The sequence below is a fragment of the Micromys minutus genome (assembly GCF_963924665.1).
Source record: "Micromys minutus genome assembly, chromosome: 7".
Classification (NCBI taxonomy): domain Eukaryota; kingdom Metazoa; phylum Chordata; class Mammalia; order Rodentia; family Muridae; genus Micromys; species Micromys minutus.
The window spans coordinates 15,457,569-15,479,160 of NC_137976.1; positions in this window are offsets into that span (position 1 = coordinate 15,457,569).

Genomic DNA, 21,592 nt, shown 5'->3' on the forward strand with positions numbered 1-21,592 from the left:
AAATGGGGTTTGTATATACTACCATATCATCTGAAATTAGTGATGCTTTGATTTCTGCCTTTCCAATTTGTATCACCATATTCTTTTTTTTGTGGTCTTATTGATCTAGCTGGAATTTCAAGTGCTATATTGAATAGATAGGGTGATTGTGGGCAGCCTTGTCTTGTCTCTGATTTTAGTGGGGTTGCTTCTTGTTTCTCTCCCTGTAATATGATGTTGCATGCTGTTTTGCTGCATACTGTTTTTATTATCTGGAACCCTGAGTTCTCTCAGACACTGAGCCACCTACTAGGAAGCATACAATAGGTGATATGAGGCCCCCAGACACCTATACAGCAGAAGACTGCCTGATTTGGCCTCAGTAAGAGAAGATGCACTTAATCTTCAAGAGACTTGAGGCATCAGGGAGAAGGAGGTATGGTGAGGTGAGGGTTTAGGAACATTCTCTTTGAGATGGAAGAGTAGAAATAGATGAGGAACTGTCAGAGGGTGAATCTGAAAGGGAATAACTACTGGTATGTAAAACAAAAGAAAACAAATAAAAACAATTCAAGATATGATGATGATGATGATGATGATGATGATGATGATGATGATGATAAAAATATTCAAAGTCCTTAGTCATTAGGGAAATGCTAATCAAAGCATCTTTGGATTACCCTTAGATTAATCAGAATGGCAAGATTAAAAAAATCAAGTGACAGCATATATTAGCAAGTATATGAATAAAGGTAAACACTTTTCATTGCTTGTGGAATTGCAAACTGGTACAACTACTTGGAAAATCAATCTGACAGTTTCTCAGAATATTGGCAACAAATCTATCTATGCACTCTGCAGTACCACTCCTGGGCATATACGCAAAAGATGCTCACAAACACACATGGTCCATTATGTTTATAGCATCTTTATTTGTAATAGCCCAAAGCTGGAGGGAACCCAGATATCCCTCCAGTAAAGAATGGCTGCAGAAAATGTGCTTCATTTACACAATGAAATATTACTCAGATATTTAAAACAAGGAAATCCTAAAATTTTGAGTCAAATGGGTTGTCTTTGTTGGAGTTTTATTGCTGAGAACAGACACCATGACCAACCCAAGTTTTATAAAGAACAATATTTAATGAGGGCTGGGTTACATGTTCAGAGGTTCAGTTCATTATCATCAAAGCAAGAGCATGGCAGAATCCAAGCAGGCATACTGCAGGGAGAGTTGAGAGCTCTATATCTTCATCAAAAAAAAAAAAAAAAAAAAAAAAAAAAAAAAAAAAAAAAAAAGCCAGGAAAAAAACTGAACATCCTCAGGACGGTAGAAGAAGAGTTTGCAAGCCAGCCTCCAGAGTAACATACTTCCTCCAAAAAGGTGTCACTCCCTGTGCCAAACATATTTAAACCATCACATGGATAGAATTAGAAAATATCCAGAGTGAAGTCTCCTTCCAGATTCAAAAGGACATGCATATGTGCTCACTGATAAGTGGAAATAGATAAAATGTACAGAATATCTAGGATACAAGCGACAGACTGCAAGAAGTTAAACAAGTAGGAAGCCCAAAGTGAGAGAACTTCAACCACACTTAGAAGAATAAGACAATAATCACAGAACAAAGAGGGTGGGAGAAGGGCATAGGAGGGAAAAATCGAACAAAATCAGGTATGAGGATTAGGAAAGAACAAAATTATGCAACCTTTGGGGGTAGTAGGTGGGGGAATGGGTCTAGAATGTACCAGAGGTCTGTGATGGGAGGTAATGGCCTCTCAGGAATCAATTTGTCAAGATTCCCAACAGTAGGAAGAGGAAACTCAAAGAGTCCACCTCTATTAGATAAATAGGGCTTCAGTTGAAGGTATTGGGTTAACAATCCATGATCAGAAATTCTGACCCAAAATCAATCCTGTGTAAAAGAACTGCAGGGACAAAAATGGAGAAGAGACTGAAGGAAAGGTAATTTAGTCAACAGCCCTAATTGGAATCAATCTCAAGGGTTGGGGGCACCAAGGTCTGACACTATTACTGATTCTATGGTGTACTTATATGCAGGACCCTAGCAAAGCTGTTCTTTAAAAGGTCCTATCAGTAGCTGACCAAGGCAGAATCAGACAATTAAACCCTACTATGCAAATAAAGTCAGGGACCCCTATCATTGATTAGCTGAAGGAATGAAGAAGCTGAAGAGGAGGGTGACCCATATGAAAAGTAGCAGTCTCAATCAATTAGGAACCTGGGAGCTCCCAGAGACTGATCTACCTACATGAGTTGGTCTGTGGCCCTGGCACATAGAAAGCAGAAGACAGCATTGTCTGACATCAGTGGGAGAAATTGTGCCTATTTCTAAAGAGAATTCTTTTTATTTATTATTTATTCTGAACAACTTTATTTAAAAAAAAAGATAAAAAAACAAATTTTAAGAATATTTGCATAAAAGTATATGAACACATTATTGTCAGTGCTTGGATATTTTTCCCCCAAAGGTTTGATAGTGTGCGTTAAGGTCTTAAAGTTCGAATGAGCAAAAAGTACATGTAAAACAGGATGTAACCTGGAATTAGTCAAGGTTTTCTTGGTGTGTAATGGTTTTGTCTTTTCTTTTCTTTTTCTTTTTTTTTCTTGAACTTCAAACAGTCTGTGAGTTGTTCCTGGGGTGTTCAGAGCTTTCTGGGGTTACTATGACATTATCAGTCTGTTCTTCTGTGACTATGCTATCTCACTCATGATGATATTCACTAGTTGCAACCATTTTCTTAAGATTTCCTTAGGTCATTGTTTCTGATAGCAGAGTAGTACTCCATTGTGTAAATGTACCACAATTTTGTATTCATTCATCTACTGAAGGACATCTGGATTCTTTCCAGGTTCTGCTTATTATAAATAGAGCTGCTATGAACATTGTAATGCATGCATCTATGTTTTATATTGGAGTGTCCCTGAGTTATATGCCCAGAAGTGGAATAGCTGGATCTTCAGGTAGTACTATGTCCAATTTACTGAGGAATCGCCAGACTGATTTCCAGAGTTGTTGTATCAGTTTACAACCCCACCAGCAGTGGAGAAGATTTCCTCTTTCTCCTCAACCTCGCCAGCATCTGTTGTCATCTGAGTTTTGGATCTTGGCCAATCTGACTTGTGTGAGGTGGAATCTCAGGGTTGTTTTGATTTTCATTTGCCTAATGGCTAAGGATGTCGAGCATTTCCTCAGATATTTCTCAGCCATTCGGTATTTCTCAATTGAGAACGTTTTGTTTAACTCTGTACCCCATTTTTAGAAAGGTTGTTTGATTCTAGGGTGTCTAGCCTTTTGAGTTCTTTGTATACCTTGGATATTAGGCCTCTATCTGATGTGGGGTTGGTAAAGATCTTTTCCCACTCTGTTGGATGTCATTTTGTTTTCTTGACACTGTCTTTAGCCTTACAGAATCTTTGCAATCCCTTTGGGTCCCGTTTGTCAATCTGTGACTTTAGAGCATCAGCCATTGGTGTTTTTTAAGGAATTTTCTCCTGTGCCTATGTGTTTTGAGGTTTTCCCTACTTTCTCATCTAATAGTTTCATTGTACCTGGATTAATGTAGAGATCTTTGATCCACTTACACTTGAGCTTTGTACAAGGACACAAGAAAGGGTCTATTTTCTTTCTTCTGCATGCTGAGTGCCAGTTGGACCAACACAATTTGTTGAATAGGCTGTCCTTTTTTTATTGAATGTTTACAGCTCCTTTTTCAAAAATCAGGTGACTATATATGTGGAGGCTCATTTCTGAATATTCTGTTCTATTCCATTGATCAACATGTCTATTTCTGTACCAGTATCATGTGGTTTTTAGCACAATTGCCTTGTAATATAGCTTGAGGTCAGGGATGGTGATTCCCCCAGAAGTTTTCTTGTTGTGAAGGATGGATTTTCCTATTCTAGGTGTTATGTTATTCCAGATGAAATTGCACATTGCTCTTTCCAACTCAATGAAGAATTGGGTTGGAATTTTGAGGTGGATGGAATTGAATATGCAGATTGCTTTTGGTAAGATGGCCATTTTTAAACTGTTGATCCTTCCATTCCTTGAGCAAGGGAGATCTTTCCATTTTCTGAGGTCTTCCTAAATTTCCTTTTTTAAAGGTTTGACATTCTTGTCATACAGGTCCTTCACTTGTTTAGTTAGAGTCACACCAAGGTATTTCATAGTTTTTGTGACTATTGTGAAGGGTATCTTTTCCCTAATTTCTTTCTCCACATGTTTGTCTTTTGAATATAGGAAGGCTACTGACTTGTTTGAGTTAATTTATATCTAGCCACTTTGCTGAACTTGTTTATCAGCTGTAGGAGTTCTCTTGTGGAACTTGTAGGGTTGCTTAAGTACACTATCATGCCATCTGATAATTGTGATGTTTTTACTTCTATCTTTCCAATTTGTATCCCTTTGATTTCCTTTTGCTGTTTAATTGCTCCAGCTAGGACTTCCAGTACGATGTTGAATAGGTAGGGGAAGAGTAGGAATCCTTGTGGAGTCCCTGATTTTAGTTGGATTGTTTCAAGTTTCTCACTGTTAAGTTTGATGATGGCTGTTTGTTTGCTGTATATTGCTTTTATTATGCTTAGGTATGGGCCTTGGATTCCTGTTCTTTCCAAGACTTTTAACATGAAGACTTTTCCAAGACTTTTAACATTTGAATTTTGTCAAATGCTTTCTCAGCCTCTAGTGAGATTACCATGTGGTTTTGTTCTTTGAGTTTGTTTATAAGGTGGATAACATTGATGGATTTTCTTATATTAAAGCATTCCCTGAATCCTAGGGATCAAGCCTACTTGTTTATGGTGAATGATCGTATTGATGTGTTCTTGGATTCGGTTTGCAAGGATTTTGTTGAATATTTTTGCATCAATGTTCATAAGTGATATTAGTCTGAAGTTCTCTTTCATTGTAGGGTCTTTGTGTAGTTTAGGAATGAGGGTTATTGTAGCCTCAGAAAATTAGTTAGGTAGTATTCCATCTGATTCTATCTTGTGGAATAGTTTGGAGAATATTGTTATTATGTTGTCAATAAATGTCTGATAAAATTCTGCACTGAATCCATCTGGATCTGGGCTTACTTTGGTTGGGAGGCTTTTGATGACTGCTTCTATTTCTTTAGATGTTAGGGATTATTTAGATGGTTTACCTGGTCCTGGTTTAACTTTTTTATTTTGCATCTGTCTAGGAATTCATCCATTTCCTCCAGATTTTCCAGCTTTGTTCAGTATAGACTTTTATAGTAGAACCTGATGAATTCTTGAATTTCCTCAGTTTTAGTCCTTATTTCTCCACTTTCTTTTTTGATTTTGTTAATTTGGATGTTCTCTCTTTGTCTTCTAATTAGTCTGGCTAAGGGTTTATCAATCTTGTTAATATTCTCAAAGAACAAGCTCTTGGTTTTGTTGATTCTTTGGATGGTTCTTTTTGTTTCTATTTGGTCTATTTCTAACCTAAGTTGATTATTTCTAAACATCTCCTCATCTTGGGTGTATCTGCTTCCTTTTTTTCTAGAGCTTTCAATTGTGCTGTCAGATTGCTAGTGTATACTCTCTCCAATTTTTTTTTTTTTTTTTTTTGGAAGCACTCAGAGCTATGAGTTTTCCTCTCCGTAGTGTTTTCATTGTATCCCATAGGTTTGGGTATGTCGTGTCTTCATTTTCATTGAATTCTAGAAAATCCTTAATTTCTTTATTTCTCTTTTGACCCTGCTACCATTTAAAAGAGCATTGTTTCGTTTCCATGTGTATATGAGCTTTTTGTTTTCTTTGTTATTATTAAAGACCAGCCTTAGACCATGGTTTTCTGAAAGGATGCATATGAGTATTTCAATCTTCTTATATCAATTTAGGCTCATTCTATGTCCAATTATATGGTCAGTTTTCGAGAAGTTGCCATGTGGTGATGAGAAGAATGTGTATTCTTTTGTTTTAGGATGATATGTTCTATAGATAACTATTAATTCCAGTTGATTCATAATCTCTGCTAGTTTTACAGTGTTCTTGTTCAGTTTCTGTTTCCATGATCTGTCTATTGGTGAGAGTGGGGTATTAAAGTCTCCCACTATTATTGTGTGGGGTGAAATGTATTTTTTGAGCTTTAGTAGGGTTTCTTTTATGAATATGGGTGCTTTCGTATATGAAGCATTTATGTTAAGGTTTGAGAGTTCCTCCTGACAGATTTTCTCTGTAATGAGTAAAAAGTGTCCTTCCTTATCTTTTTTAATAACTTTTGGTTGGAAATTTACTTTATTTGATATTAGAATAGCCAATCCATCTTGCTTCTTGGGGCTGTTTTCATGGAAGTTTTTTTTTTTTTTTTTTTTTTTTTTCCTGTCCTTTTACTTTGAGATAGTGTCTGTTTTTGTCTCTGAGATGAGTTTCCTGTTTGCAGCAAAATGCTGGGTTTTATTTATGTATCCAGTCTGATAGCCTATATCTTTTTATTGAGTAATTGAGTTCATTTATGTTAATAGATATCAAGGATTCGTAGTTGCTGTTTCCTGCTATTATTGCTTTTGTAGGTTGAATTGTGCCTGTGTCTCTTTTTCCTTTTGATTTTATTGCTTAAGTGTTTCCTTGTTTATACTTGGATGTAGTCCCCCTATTGTATTTTTGAGGCCCCAGGGAATAGGGATGTCTGGTGAAGAGGCAGAGGTAGAGGACCCTTTCTGAGGTAAGAAGAAGGAGGAATATGATAAGGAATGGAAGGGGGAACAGTAAGGAGATCTATGGCTGGAAGGTAAATAAATAAAATAATTTTTGAAAAGAAAAATATTAATAAAGGTATATTTTGCTCTGAATTTAAATTATTAAAAATAATAAAATTAGTAAAAAAAAGCTAAGCAAATACAAAAAGTAAGAATAGAAGAAAATGCAATTTTGACATAGACATTTCTTTTGACCAGTAATTGTTTTTAATAAGAGGCAAATAAATCATCCTTGTGGATTAATATGCATATTTACACCTTCATTTAAAATATTTATGGTTTGAAACAACTTATAAATTGAATAGCTTTAAATGTAGTGAATATGACATACTTTTGTAGATAATGTGATTTTTTTTTCATTTTTTTCTTTAGGCCCTAAAAACTGTATTTTTCCCGCCTTCCTTTGTTAACATTCTAAATAGTATATAAACAATATAGAACAAATTAATCTGTTTGTGACCCAGGCTTGTGTTAGGAACTGTCAATTATACATCAGTGACAGGCCTTTTCCAATTACAGCCTCTTTCAGACTCTGTCATTTGTCTTTCCCTGGTTAGTCTATGCTAACCCTTGTGAAACAAGGACCCAAAGTACCAACTCAGTACTATGAGGTTTAAGAAATAGCCTAACAGTGAAAGAGCCAAGCTATCAGGAGCCTTCAGTTGTTCCTACACTGTGGTAGACAGAGTTCCTTCTTAGGTTCCGGAATGAGAAACCAGAGGATCTGTAAACCAAGCACACAAATATAAAGGCCAAGTGTCCAATGTTACAAACAATGGCATCATACTTCATCTGTTTAAAGTGCTGGCCAAGGATGTTATCAACACAGCCTGTGGTAGTGACAAAGATGTTACCCTCCTGACAGGCCTTTTAAATGGTGGTTACCTCATAACCCTCCATGGCAGCTTGCAGTGCATTGATGGGGTCAATCTCATTGACGATGACTCGGGTCCAAAACCCCTCAGGACTTGGGCAAAACCCTTTCCCACATCATCATTACCTGTTACTACTGCCACCTTGCCTGCAATCATCGAATCAGTGGTCCATTGGTTGCCCTCTATGAGACTCCGGGGAGCCTTAGAAGTTGTTAGAGTTGCTCTTGGTGACAGAATCGTTGTTATTGATGGCATCACCTTGTAGAGGATGTAGAACCCAGTTGTGTTCTCCTCAGAGACATTTCAGGTGCCTGACAAGAGCTGTGGGTATTTGGTGTGGATGAGAAAAGTAAGGGCACGACCATCATCCATCATAATGCTGATGGGCCCATTCTTGAAGAGCAGTGCCTGCTCAATGCCAGCCTGGACCATGGGAGCTGCTGCATGGTCCTGAGTAGAGATGATGCTGCAGTGGACCACTGCACCTCAGTCCCCAGGACTATGAGATTTTAAATGAGAACCACAGTCTCCACAGTTATGTGCAGGCAGCCAGGAATGCAACCACCCTTCAGTGGCTTGGAGGCTGAGTACATCTCCCGCATGTGCATCAAACCTGGTATCTTATTCTTAGCTATGTCCAGGGCCTTCCATCCCCAGGCAGCCAGTCCGATTTCCACCACTGGAACAGGGCACTTTATCAGACAGGTTGGCAGTGTTTCTGCTCAGAGAGATGAACTCAATGAAGGGGAACAGGTGGCGCAGGGCCATGATTTCTTCTAATATTTTTACAGTATCCAGAAACAATAAATTTTATTTGCCTGTACTTCCGGGGCCAAGGTTCACACACATTTTGAGATGTGTTTCCTAAAAATCTCAGTGAGAATTGGCAGTAAATTGTTGCAGGGATTAAATCTTTATTTTGTGATTTCTGGAAATCCTTTCAATCAGGAAAGGGGCAGAGGAGGAAGGAGCATCTGTTAAAAGAAACTTATGTACTCCAAGATCTTCTTCTGTTTGCAGGCTTATGAGAGAACAATGTACAGGATTCAGGTCCACATTGTGAAGAACAAAGACTGAATGTCAACAGCTTGGTTCTATTGTGATTGAATAAAACTATTTTTTCCTCTCCCTGAATATCTCTAAGAAATAATAAAGCACATAAAAAAGGTCAGCAATTGAGTCATTAATTTTTCTTCCTGACATTATATATTTTTTCACAGAGTAGACCTTACAGGGCAGCGTTTTCTTGTTCCCATTTGAAAATTTATTTTGCCTGAATTAATTGACAAACATAGTCACAATTGACAGAGTTGATAGAAAGAACTTTGAAATTCAGTGGGTGTAGAGACTTCACTTCTAGTTGGTAAAACTCTTTTAATAGATTTTATTTTTCGGTGTCCATATTGTGTATTTTTCCTGTGTATTTTTCTTGAATTCCTTATGAAGTCATTTTGTGTAAAGTTACACATATAAGTTTAAGTGTCTGAACACAAGCAGTTACAAAATGTAGTTACATGACTCTTAATTTAACTTCTCCCAGCATCAACTTTTGATCTTTTATAGTCTGTTACAACCTTCCTTTAGACAATGGATGAGTCCAATTTTAATTTTCAATTTTACATAATCTAGAATGAATCACCTTTGAAGGGTTTATCAGTGAGGAATTAGAATGATTATGTTGGCCTAAGGGCAGGACTTTAGAGGATTGTCTTTAATTCAGTTATGTTACTTGGTGTGAGAAGACAACCTTTAAAATAGGTGGCACTATTGTCTGGGTGTGTGTCCTAGTTGTATGAACCCAGAGAACCTGAGCTTAGCACAGACTTTGTGCATTCTCTTCTCTGTGGTTGCCATTATTTGCTTCATGTGCTGGGTTCTTGACTTCCCCACACTTCTGACCATTAAGCAGGAATGGTGAACTGAAACAGATGTTGATTGCTTTTTATCTTCCTTTCATTTCCACATTTTATAAGAGAAATAGTAAACAAAAGCAGAAAATTCACCTATTACCTGTGACAATTTTAAACTTTCTGTCCCACACTATTCCACATCTGTTCATCATCTATTAAATTTTACCTTAGCGTGACAAAATGTTTACAAAAGTGTTCAAGTCCTTGGTCTTTTAAAAATGATTACCAACATAAAATATCTCATATCTGACATTTGTCTGCAGATAATGTATACCTGTCAAGATTGGACGTTTAGAAATATATTTTTCCTGTACAGGTTAATATACTTTAACACATGTTTTCTGGTGTTTACATTATATTTAACTTTATAAATAGCATTCACAGATTATCAAGTATAATGCTTCTATGGATCAAGGACAGTTGCAGGGCTTAGGAATAACTTGTATGATCAAATAGCATTTTGATCATATTGCCAAATCACCTTACTTTTGATTTTTTTTTTTAAACGATTTTATTTTTCAAAACAAAGATAGATGTAAAGATTTTAAACATTTTTTGCTTAAAATTATACATTTTTGTCAGTACTGTTTTTTCAGACATTAAAATAAATTTTACATAAAACCATGTGAATATGTTTTTTAGTCGGTACTTGATTTTTTTCAAGGGCTTGACAATATGCATTGAAAACGTACTAGTTGCAATAAGCGTAAAGTACATGCAAAACAAAACGCAACGTGGAAATAGTCAAAGTCTTCTTGTTTTGTGAATATATGTATAGTTTTTGTTTTCTTTATTTCTTGGACTTCATACAGTCTGTGAGTTGTTTCTGGGGGAGTGCAAGCCTCTGGGGTTAGCATCCCACTATCAGTGACTGCATATTATGTCTGTTCTTTTGTGACTGGGTTATCTCACTCAGGATGATCTTCTCTAGATGCAGCCATTTTCTTAAGAATTTGGTTAAGTCATTGTTTCTGGTGGCTGAGTAGTATTCCATTGTGTATATGTACCACAATTTTTGTATCCATTCGTCTTCTGAAGGACATCTGGGTTCCTTCCAGCTTCTGGCTATTATAAATAGAGCCGCTATGAACATTGTGGTGCATATATCTTTGTTGTGTATTAAAGTGTCTCTGGGGTATATGCGCAGAAGTGGAATAGCTGGGTCTTCAGGTAGTACTATATCCAATTTTCTGAGGTATCGCCAGACCGATTTCCAGAGTGGTTGTATTAGCTTGCAACCCCACCAACAGTGGAGAAGTGTTCCTATTTCTCCGCAGCCTCGCCAGCATCTGCTGTCATCTGAGTTTTGGATCTTGGCCAATCTGACTGGAGTGAGGTGGAATCTTAGGGTTGTTTTGATTTGCATTTCCCTGATGGCTAAGGATGTCGAGCACTTTCTCAGATGTTTTTCGGCCATTCGGAGTTCCTCAACTGAAAAAGATTTGTTTAGCTCTGTACCCCATTTTTTAATAGGGTTATTTGATTCTCTGGTGTCGAGCTTTTTGAGTTCCTTGTACACCTTAGATATTAGGCCTCTATCTGATGTGGTGTTGGTAAAGATCTTTTCCCATTCTGTTGGTTGCCGTTTTGTTTTCTTGACGATATCCTTAGCCTTACAGAAACTTTGCAATCTCATTAAGTCCCATTTGTTAATCTTTGACCTTAGAGCTTGAGCCATTGGTGTTTTGTTTAGGAAATTTTCTCCTGTGCCTATGTGTTCTAAGGTTTTCCCTACTTTCTCATCTAATAATTCCAGTGTATCAGGTTTAATGTGGAGATCTTTAATCCACTTACACTTGAGCTTTGTACAAGGAGATAAGAACGGGTCTATTTTCATTCTTTTGCATGTTGAGTGCCAGTTGGACCAGCACCATTTGTTGAATAGGCTGTCCTTTTTCCATTGAATGTTTACTGCTCCTTTGTCAAAAATCAGGTGACCATATACATGAGGGCTCATTTCTGAATCTTCTATTCTATTCCATTGATCCACTTGCCTATTTCTGTACCAGTACCATGCAGTTTTCAGAACAATTGCCTTGTAATATAGCTTGAGGTCAGGGATAGTGATTCCCGCTGATGTTTTTTTGTTGTTGAGGATGGTTTTCGCTATTCTAGGTCTTTTGTTATTCCAGATGAAATTGCACATTGATCTTTCCAATTCCATGAAGAACTGGGTTGGAATTTTGATGGGGATTGCATTGAATCTGTAGATTGCTTTTGGTAGGATGGCCATTTTTAAGATGTTGATCTTTCCAATCCATGAGCATGGGAGATCTTTCCATTTTCTGAGATCCTCCTCAATTTCTTTCTTCAGAGGTTTGAAGTTCTTGTCATACAGGTCCTTCACTTCCTTAGTTAGAGTCACACCAAGGTATTTCATAGTTTTTGTAACTATTGTGAAGGGTACCCTTTACTTTTGATTTTTTAAAAAAATAATAAATATAGACTAATAGAAATAAAGTTTCATGTCATTCTCTAAATCCATTAGTCACAGACTACATTGATTATCATATTTAAAAAATACTTTAAATTCCAGGTAATTTCTCAAATTACACCTACATTTCTGAAGTTAAGTACATAAAAATAAAATAATTAAAATAAAGGCTTATATAGAAAATTTAAAAAAAAAAAACAATAAAAGCCAGAGCCAGGGAAACAACCTTAATTCTTGTACCCTTAGTGGTGTCCATGGGGCCGTTTATAAATTTGATGACATGAAACTCACATTTAGAGTTGATTTGTTTTTATAAAATCTCTGCTCTTTTTTTTTGATGAGTCTCTATCAAAATGAAACCATTAGATACAGAAAGAATAATTGAAAAAATAGTTTAGAGTGATGAATTTAAATCTAATTTGATCTGATAGTCTAAAGCCAGTGACCTTGGGATAGTAAAAGCATCTTGAGGTGGCTCTATTGTACTCTTGCTACACCCAATCCTCTGATAACAAGGACCTGAGATCTGAGAAGGGTTGTAACTTATTAGCATTAACATAAAGAGGAGTTGCTCATTTTGTTCTTTGTTCTGACTTATGGGTCTATGCATATAAGAAAAATAAAACTTGATTTTCGCAAGGAAAAACTATACAACATAGCATTAGAATTCTTGCAGTAGATGGGGTTTGCTAAATTAAAAAAAAAAAAAATCAGAGAAACTCCAGACGAATCAAAGACAGCAAAGCTTATTACCATCATTTTAGGTTACCCATCATACCTAGATTACAATATTTTTATTATTGACCATACCCCTCTCTTTGGATGTAGGGCACAAAGAAATCAATTAGGACTTACCAGGTCCACACTGATGACCACATTACATATTGTGAGGAGGTCTTTGAAGACTGCTCAGGAATTAAATTTGAAATGACCTCACTAAGCTTTGTACTCTCAATGGTATATTACAATGTTTTGGGGAGTATGTGCCCCACCAAAGCACACTCAGATCAACTGTTCTATTTATAATTCTTCTATACATTAAACTTCACCTTCATTGGACTTCAAATTTAGGCTTCCCTCAGAGATAATACAGACATCCCCCAGCTCTTCAGTTTTGAGAAGATTCTACGCTGTTCCTTCTGTCTGTGCTTTGGTTTAAAATTTGGTGGACTAAATGGTTTCTGGGATCTCTACCTCTGCTAGGTATATACCATGATGGTTAGATAAGTCAGCTTTCAATCATGTAGGACAATCCCATATCCTTCTGTAATTATATATGACCATACTTAGAATAAAGTGTTAGAAAAATTCAACTCCTTGATTGACTACAGTATCAACAACAACACCAAAAATCAAAAAGAAAAAAGACCAAAAGGGCAAATCACAGCCTAAACCATGATACTTCAGTAAGGTTTAGAAAATACATGTCTGATAATGTTATGTGTATATAACACACACACACACACACACACACACACACACATTTAGATACATATATGACTATGTATTAAAGAAAACCATATATTATACATATAACACATCAGTACAAGAGGGAACAAACAATAATGTCTGTATACTATAGCAATATGCATCCTTTTGTTCTGTTCCTTCAGAGAACCTTGATTAAGACTAACACTTGATGGGAGAATGATTTTACCTGATTTGTATGATGTGCATGAACTCCTACAGAGAAGTGTCGTTAAGGATGGGATAAACAGTGCTACAGTTCTGCAGCTATTGACACTGGATGAAGAGAGGATATCATCAGCTTATGGAAACAGGATAGCTCAACTATATTCTGATCCAGGCAGCCTAGACAGTAAGGGCAAGCCATTCAGCCAACTGTAAAAAACAATAGAAATTTGGATTGTCTTCATCATGGATAAATTCCCTAAATCTTGCTGAAGTACCTTGTTTGTATGCATGTGTGTGTGTATGTGTGTGTGTGTGTGTGTGTGTGTGTGTGTGTGTGTGTTGTTTCAGTCAGATATTAAACAAGAGATAAAAATATGAGGAATTTAACCTGAAACATTATTCAGAAGCATAGTCTTCTATTTAAGTTTAGCATGGTCAGAACTAATTAGAATGTTGATAATAAGGGCCACAATTGCCTGTAGTTGTGGATATTTCAATTGTTTCTCCCTTGACTGAGAGCATAAAATCTTGACTTCCTTTCACCTCTCATGGGCTCAGAGATGACTGATTCTCTGCCATGTGCTCAATTTAGCTCTAAGTCATTTGTATTGTCTCTAGCAACATCACGCTAGCCATAGCCATGTCTGAAAATCCCTATCAACATTCTGACCATGAAGGAAGTGGAGTGTGAACCATAGAATTGAATGTCAAATCATGCTTCAGTATTTTTCACATTCACCAGAATCTAAAAATTTTAGTGGCAGATTATTCAGAGCAGAGCAGTGGTCTTATAGCTTAGAGTGAATTCTGAGTGTTAGTGAATGGTAAACAACCTTTTAACATTTATCAGAATATTTTTGCCTTTATGATCTTCCAATGAATATTAACTTAGTTCAACCAGACAGACAATTACCTTTTCCTCAATCTTATCTTAAGAAAAACCTAGACACATACTACGAGCATGTCTTATATTATTCTGAGCATTTCTCCTTTGCATTATATTCATGCTTGAAGGTATATTAAAGTACCTCTAGTGAAACCTCCAGTTCTGTTTCATAAACTGGCAAGTACTAAAATTTTTGTTGTACCAAAGCTATACAACTTGAGTTAACCTGATTTGATGTAGCAAGAGCTAGGCTATTGAGCATGATGTTCTGGTGCAGTCTCTTTCTCTTCTCACTGATGAAAACATGCATCATGTATTTTATCTTTCAAATGTATGTTCTTGGACATTCAAAAGCTAGTGCATGCCCCATGTTCTCTAAACTATATACTGGACTTTGTTTCAAATATTTCAACGTTGCAAAGAGTATATAGGTTTATGATAAGGTGACACATGATTGGACATCAGAGAGGTAGGTGGGACAGTAGGTGGAGGAGCAGAAGAGGCAGGAGGCAGGGATTGATGAAGAAAGAGATTCTGGAGGCAACATGGAAGCTGATGTATATATTTCTTTTGATTCATCTCTACCTTGATGAGGTTGTTATTATTTCTAAGGATTTCTATGGGTCTCTTTATGTCACATATCTTTTTCCATTGGTTGTAAGCTTATTGTGTAGAAGGTTTATGGATTGATAATTTAACATATAAACCTGCTTGTTAAGTTAATAGTCTGTGGAGTCATGTTTGTAATGGGTGGTGGAGGAAAGGAACATGCTGGGAAGGTCATATCTACCTGGGACTGAAGCAGCAGGGGCAATAAAGTGAACCACACCTGAGTTCTTAGAGGTGCCTTAGAGCACAGAGATAGAGATTCCCTTACTGCCAGATGGCCCCAGGTGAGCCAGCAAAGAATAAGATCAAAAGTTAACCCATCTTTTTAAAATATTTACAAAACTTGTATATGGACTATATTCTGGATTCTTGCCCTGAATGTATAGCCTTAATGCATAATGGTACAAGAATTGTTACTACCAAACATTTTCCTAATTATTGTTATGAGAGAAACAGAGATAATAAAATTAGCAGGTTGGTTTTGAAAAGAATATAATATGAAATTAATTTTCAGAATGAGACCTCTAAGTATATCTTTGGATCCACCAGACGATTAGGACATAGTTAACTCTTGGGGTAGAAGAGCACTTAATAGAGATATATAGAGACAACAAAATTAATTCCAAAAGGAGATTGTTTTTCTTTCAACTTGGATGACAGCATTATTAGGTATATGCTATTGCTTGATTTGGAGAGGAGAAGACAGCTGTCATGTAGAACACTGTAAGGGTGGGGTGCAGAAAGGAGAAGTAGACTCTTTACTTTTCCCAAAAACCAAACCAACAAAATATTCTATTGATTTTATATACTTCTCAGGATATGAAGAAGATCCATACCATATGGCTTAATCTGTTCCATCCTTCACGGCAAGAACACAGGAAATATGCCTTGAAGTTGCAAGGTAGAGGAGTCGGCTTCCTAACAGTTGTGAGTGGGAAAAACATGACTGTGTCCCAGAGAATATGGCATTAGCCATAGTCGGTCTGAATACTGTGAAAGGAAATAGCCTAAAAATTATGAACTGCCTGTCTATGGTTTAACACCTTTTACAGCCAAGCAATACATCTCTAGCTTGTACACAGTAGGATGCTATAGGACCAAATGTTGTACACATGCTTTTCTGTATGGTTCTAGCCTTTTCTACATCACTCATTTTTCATGTCATATTTAATAAAGATTTTCAGGTTTTAACTTGATCAAAGTAATGCTTTTACCTGAGCTCTCTTTTGTGGCCATCAAATAGGTTTTTCTTAGCATATAGCCCATTGTTGTAGAACCCTTTTTAAAAGATTTTTGTTTTCTGGGATTATGCAAGCATCTTAGATTAGTCTCTCGGTGTTATAAATCTTTCAACTTTTATCACCACTGCTTCCTGATATCAAGTAAGCCACCAATCTTTGTATTTTTGATAAATTCTGAAGGCAAGCATGTAACTATGTGCCAGGAAGAGTCATGTCAGATACACAGACTTTCTCTAATCTTCTAAAAACCAGTCCAGAGTAAGTTATTTTATGAAATTTAGATTTTTATCATTATCTCATCAGCTTTTTTACTTCCTTATTTTTTTCTTATCACTTATCACTGTATAATTGTCACATCTCAATGAAAAACAAACAAATGTAACTGTTTCAAAAGTGATCCATAAATCAAAAACAAAATACACTTATATCTTTGTAAGGTACTACCTGAAAACCCAGCTATTCCATTCCTCGGCACAAACCCCAAAGATACTCCAACATATTTCAAGAACACATGCTCCACCATGTTTATAGCAGCATTATAAAAGACAGAAGCTGAAAATAACCCAACTGTTCTTCAAAAGAGGAATGGATACAGAAAGTGTGGTACATGTACACAATGGACTACTACTCAGCTATTAGATACAATGACTTCATGTAATTTGTAGGCAAAGGGATGGAACTACAGACTATCATCCTGAGTGAGGTAACGCAGTCACAAAAGAACACACATGCTACGCACTCACCGATAAGAAGACACTAGCCTCAGAAAGCTCTGAATACCCAAGAAACAATTCACAGACATTATGAAGATCAAAAAGAAGGAAGGCCAAAATGGGGATGCCTCAGTCCTTCTTAGAAGGGAGAACAAAATACTCATTGGAGGAAATGCAGGGTCAAATAAAGGAACAGGGATTGAAGAAAAGATAATTCAGAAGCTACTTCACCCAGGGATCCATTACATATTCAATCACGAAATCCAAGCACTATAGCTGATGCCAAGAAGCACTTAATAGCAGGAACCAGAAAGAGATGTCTCCTCTGGGATTATATCAGAGACATATAGATACAGCTGAGCATGCCTGCAACTAACCATTGGACTGAACACAGAGACTGCAACGAAAGTGCTAAAGAAAGATGAGGAACTGAAAGGGGTTGTAATCTCATGGGCAGAACAACATTATCAACCAACCAACCCCTCTAAAACTCCCATAGACTAAAACACCAACCTTTGAGACACATTGTGAGACCTATCGATCCAGTTGCATAAATAGCTGAAGATACCAGTGTCTTGCATTAATGTGAGAAGAGGCTTTTGTTCCAGGGAGGGCATGTTCTTCCAATGTAGGGGAATGCCAAGGCAGATGGGTGGAGAGGGTCATTAGAAAGGAGTGCACCTTTGTGCAGGCAAATGGAGGGGGGTGAGAGCAGGGCAAGATAAAGTGATAACATCTCAAATAGCCAAGATAGGAGACAATAGCTCAAGAAAGATAATATATGTAAAACATCAAACATATGTTACACATTCTTCTGTGGGTTTATGTTAAATACCCCATAATTCCCTCCCTTTTTTGAGGTAGCTCACAAATTTTCACTAATTTTCTGTTTTAAGTCCAAAGGTCTAAGTTTCTTTCACTTCATTGCATCTTTGTTTTTATAGTGGCCAAAATCCTGAACCTGCTTGTCTTGAGACCCTGGTCATTTTTATGTCCATTGAAAACTTCAGCTTAATGCAGCCACTTAAAGAGCAATATTAGTTCTGCTTCATGTATCTATGAAACTTAGAACTTACAAAAGACAGCCCTGTGCTCTCATGCAACAAATGCACAGCCATTCCTAAAAGGTGGGAACAGTTCGAGGGGAGAGGGAGAAACATGTACTAAATATAAGTGATTATGAATGTTAATTTTCACAAAGAATGTCTGCACATTTGGACAGTCATTATATCTACACCTTATATCTTATTTCTGTCCTTACACCTATGTTGACAAACAGGTTTAACCCTGACTTTAAAAATAGTAACCATATAATAGCTTCCAGGATAGTTTGGATTATTTTATCACTTCTGTGTTCATTAATGAAGTTATTTTTTACTTCATATTTGATTGTTCTTTTTTTCTTCACATGGCTAATGCCTAAGCTTCAAAGAAGAAGACACTTTCACCCCTTGTTCACCATTATCTTTATGGTATTAATTATCTGTCATAGGAGACTGACAAGTAGATGAATAAGCGAAGGCTAACCAAAGGGGAAGATGTGTTCACCCTACAGCCATTCCACCTTGTTTTTATTCCAGCGAAAAAAGAGAATACATTTATTTGGATGATAAACATTGTAGCAATAAAACACAGAAAATAAGTACTTTTCAATTTTAATTATATTATAACAAAGATAAAAATTATGATTGATCAATGGATCAGTATATGAAATAGTTATTTAAATTTTTTACAAAAATATCTAATTGAAAAGCTGTGAAGAACACTAAACCTAGGGTTTAGGTGAAATAGATATTAATAATTCATAGAGGTTGTATGTATCATTCTTCAAGTCTAAAATCTCCAGCACAGAACAAGCAGGTAGTTGACAAATATAAGCAAGGAACAGCATGAAATAAAAAAAAAAATGCTAGACTGTTCCACCATTACAAGCTGATGTAGAATATAAGGAGATGTTAACCTGAAGTACTTTCTAGGTCCTGTGATCACTGTGAATATAACATATTATTATGTAAATTCTTAAAAAATCTTCTATAATTGAAAAAAATAGCATAAAATTAAGGCCTGTCACTAAAGCACACAAAAGTGAGATTTTGAGATTTTTACATGATCTCATTATAATGTCATGATTTTTATGGTCACCTCTACTTACAAATCTATTGACAGATGCTGTTAAATGTCCTATTTTTATATGCCACAGAATGCTACTTTTACCAAAAAAAATTCACTAAAGTAATCTTAGAATAGATTATAGAACTCTTACCATATTTATGTATTTCTGATAAGAATATGTTCATTAATTATTTTCAAAAACCTGTTAAAAAAGGAGTTGTTCTATACAAGGATTTTTAGTCTGTCAATCTTTGTTTTCATGGGTAATCCCAGTTACCTAAGCCATCATTCCTTTTTCCCCTCCTAAGTACCAAACACTTGACTTTTTATGACATGTCAGTGTGTTGCATATATAACAACATTATTTCATGTTTAATTCACCTTTATGCCACACATGACTAAAGAAACGTAAGGGAAAAAATACCTTTGAAGGTATTTCCGGAAAGTCCCTGGAGAGTAGCTGAGTCAGCTACTAACTAGAAAATTTCCATTTAAACTTCATCTTTCTTTGATCTGTCCTCTATTCACAACCACTTGACCTTCAGGATCAAAGTTTCCAGCTCCTTTATCTACTGTTTAACCTGTGAATATATGGTACCGACTGAAAATGATGAATCAGACAGAAGGAAGGACTGGAGTCCCTGATGGTTTGACAAAGTCACTATCTGCAGCCTAGAAATCTACCTTTTAATTCCCTTGAGGTGAAAAACATCAAGCAAGTGCTTTATTTTATCCCAGCAAGAGGTAATTTCTTGTTCTTCCAGATTATATATTTCCAAGGGGACCCGACTATTTCTTCAAGAAGTCATGGAATTGATGAAATCATTAATGAAATGATTGGTTTATATTTTGTGAAGAATATTCCTTTTATTATACAAAATGCCCTTGTTTTTTTATTAATTTATCAGTCACCATAAGTCCCACAGTTACCGAAATAATATGAGCAATGTCCATCAGATAAATTAAAAACTGTTTCCATTTGCTGATAAAATCATGTGCCGATCATACTATATTTTAAATCTTGCCTCCATGATTTAACTAGCAATAAAGGACAAGAGCATTACACAATAATTAAAAGACAAAAAACAATTTATTAACATAAAACTATTTGGTCATAAAAATTAGGGTGTTCTTCTGGTATAACCATAGATTCAAATACTAAATACTTCCCTCCAGGATCTAGTTGCCCCTTGACCCACAACCTATCCTATTTATAAGATTTGTTGGGGAAATGACAGGAATCACCACCTACTGTTGGTTTATCTTGAGGTACACACCACAGGACAAAGAATAAGCCCATGCTTGTTGGCCATTTTATATGAGTCCCTGCCCTGGAAACACTGAGAACCTAGCTGCAGAGAAAAGAAAAGAATGTAGACATTATGGGGACTCGGGGGATACCAGGAGATAATGGTCCATTGTATACGTGAAGCTGGACTCAGGTAAACTCAGAGATTAAAGGGGCAGGCACATGCCCTGAATGTGTCTGCATATATATTGTGGTTGTTTACTTAATATTTTTATGGGACTTCTAACAGTGGGGTTGGGTATGTCTCTGAGGACTTTTGCCTTGTTTATATCTTCTTTTGTTCTTTTTCGAGTTTCATACCATTCTTTTTTTAATATATATTTTCTGACATATTTTGTTGATATAAATAAGTTGTTAGTATAAATAAGTGTGTTGGGGAAAATTAAGTTAAAGACACTCCAAGTAACTTTATAATAACAATATTAAAATTATGATGCATAAATCGCCACATTATTTTCTTGCTGAAATCAGATCTAATAAGGTAGCATCAGAGAATTAGTTTTATTTTAAATTTTGAATTATTTCTCTATCTTTTCCAATTTTTTTAAAAAATATAATGTACCCATTCAGTTCATGTTTAAGCAGCCCAATGGCTGGTTCTGACACTACGTAGAGGCACAACCGCACAGTAAACTTGCTCAGTCTCTCTCAGCAACCTTTTCTACAATGCCCTCTAAAACTATAGGTGTGGGAGAGTATTGTAACAACTAGAAATGCTGAAAAATTTAAGAGGAGGAAAAAAAAGGCAAAAATGATATAACTGTATTATGTCTCAAAGCATAATGAAAATATTAACAAATAAAGCAAGAAATTATTCTTTTGAAATATGATATCCATTACATATAATCCAAACTGAAATCATATCACCAACTCAACACTTATCTGCTTCAAATGTAATAGAACTTTTAAGATTAACTGATGTTTTATTGTAAATTTTCTTTTTAATTTTTGACTCAAGTTTAGAGAGATTGAGTTTTTAGATTATGTAAGATAAGCTACTTTCAATCCTGATAGGCATTAAAAAGTGACAAGTAAAAGGTTTATAATTAATATGATAATTCTTAGTTTATTTTATGCTTTTTCAGTAGAAGGATCATGTAAACCTGCTTTTCAACATGCAGTTCAATCTGTTATCCAACTTAGTCTTATGTTTTTAAGCA